The 2039-nt window shown below is 31.5% G+C and overlaps 1 long non-coding RNA gene across 1 annotated transcript; it reads right to left on the minus strand.

Moving 5' to 3' along the window:
* Positions 1 to 248: 248 nt before the first annotated feature.
* LOC105123899 (uncharacterized) lies at positions 249 to 1144 on the minus strand. The gene is made up of 3 exons (XR_841966.1): positions 815 to 1144; positions 477 to 650; positions 249 to 397 (listed from the first exon to the last, which is right to left on the minus strand). It is a non-coding gene; the product is annotated as an uncharacterized LOC105123899 (long non-coding RNA).
* Positions 1145 to 2039: the final 895 nt, after the last annotated feature.

Consider the following 2039-nt stretch of genomic DNA (forward strand, 5'->3'; position numbering starts at 1 on the left):
TGGAAGGTAGGTGACGATGACCGCAATTCCCTCTGGAAGATAGAGGGAATTGGTTTATGCAATTCCACAGGAGAGAGCTTTCAACTGGATTTGATTTATGCAATATATAAGGCTCTTATCAGCAAGCTTGGTAAGCAGAAGTCCTATACTAAAAAAGTAAAGAGTTCATAAACCTATATGTTAGCATAACCAATATACGGAAATATCAGAGGAAAATATTGGAAAAGAAAAGGAGAAACTTACCTCCAACTGAGCCATGCTCAATTAATCTAGAGTCAAATTCAGCAACAATATACTCTAGGGCAAATTTCCCTTTTTCTCAGTTTTGCATTTCTTTCTCCATTTTTTTCAACTCCGCCGCTTGAGCCTTCATAGTTGCTTCCAGCAACTTCTCTTGCTGCACAGCAGAATTTAATTAGACAACTTTCGAGTATAAACTGATATACTATATAAGTACAGTAACATCACTAAAATACCTGCTTCTTTCTTAGCTTCTTTTCTTCCATTAAGTGTATGCTTTCTTCCTTTTTTGCCACTGCTTCATCTGTGCTGTTTTCCTCGTCAGGGTTAACTTTAGTTTTCCTTTTCTATTTCATGGTGTTAGCCATCTGCTCCCTGCTAAAACTTTCTTTTTCGGGGCAATCATGTATCTGACTCGAAGTTAATTATTAAGAAAATGTAAATCAGTAAATTCAGGCACATATTCAACTTACTTTAAGCACCACGCATATCGAAATAGAAAACAAAGCCCTAATTAATTGCAAATAAAAAAAGAAATAATTCAATTCATACATTAGGAAGAACCCTGACTAACCAGAGAGGAGGTTATGATCGGAATTTGGGGTGGGGGGGGGGGGGGGCCTGGGGGGAGTGCATTTTACAATGGAGACATCGGGCATGGGAGTCTCGGGAACGAAAGAGGGGGATTTGAATGGGGTCGAGTTGGGGTTTTTTGAGGGAGAGATGGGAGTGGTGTTCTTTGGTTCTCTTCTTCCTCTTCTTCTTCTTCATCGGAGAGGATTGTTGGATTCCACGTTCAACACCATAGAGAGAGAGAGTGCGTGTTGCTGGTTCGGTTTGTCTTTGAATAAGCGCGGGATACAGGAAAACAGAGTAAAGGGGGGAGAAGGCCCCTCTTTTTTCTTTTTTTATATCACAATGCACATAGCTCTAGTTGAAAAACAAAATTATTTTGAAATTTCATATTATGATTTAATTTAATTTTTTTATGATAAAAGTCAAGTTAGTTTCATTAATAAAATATATATTAAAATATGAATATAACATGTTGGATTTGGTTATTTCTTGTACATGGCTTTGAATGCCTCCATAACTAGATTTGATATAAAGTTACATTAATACAATCATTAAAATAAAATATAAAATATTATCTCTTGTGAATTTTCTTGGCTTAACTTTTTAATATTTCAAAGATATTTTATGCTCACTCCTCAATAATTCACTTATCACCATATTTTTTTATTTTTAAAATCACAACGATTGAACAAATATCAATTTAATTTACTATTATATATATTTTCAAAAGTATTGTCTATTATTAAAGTCTCTATATATTTTTCTAAATCATATTTCTTGTGACAATTCAAATTGCATACTTTAATGCAACATTAAAGGTATCTTTAATCAGTGAGGTAAAAATAAATAAATAAACTAATTTTTTATTTTTTCTTTCCTAATTTTAGATCTTGAAAAAATTATTTTTCATTAAAAAAAATATTTTTATATATCTATCAAGAACTCAAATTAATTGATGATGATTCAAGATCTCAGGTTCATTAAATTCATAAGGCTTGCATTGATTTGTTATGAGTTTGGATTTCAAATGCTATTTTTACAGCATAAAATTATTTAATAATGAAAAATCCTAGGTTAAAAATTGTTAGCAACTTTTAAGAATAGTTCATTTGATAAAACAAATTATCTTATACTCAGGCATTTTAACTTTTATCCTTAAATAAAAAAAAAGAAAAGAAAAAAAAGTGGTGAGTTCATTAGTTGTATAGTATTATAATAAAGCA

The sequence above is a fragment of the Populus euphratica genome, unplaced genomic scaffold (genome assembly GCF_000495115.2).
Source record: "Populus euphratica unplaced genomic scaffold, PopEup_1.0 scaffold12.1, whole genome shotgun sequence".
NCBI classification, from domain to species: Eukaryota; Viridiplantae; Streptophyta; class Magnoliopsida; order Malpighiales; family Salicaceae; genus Populus; species Populus euphratica.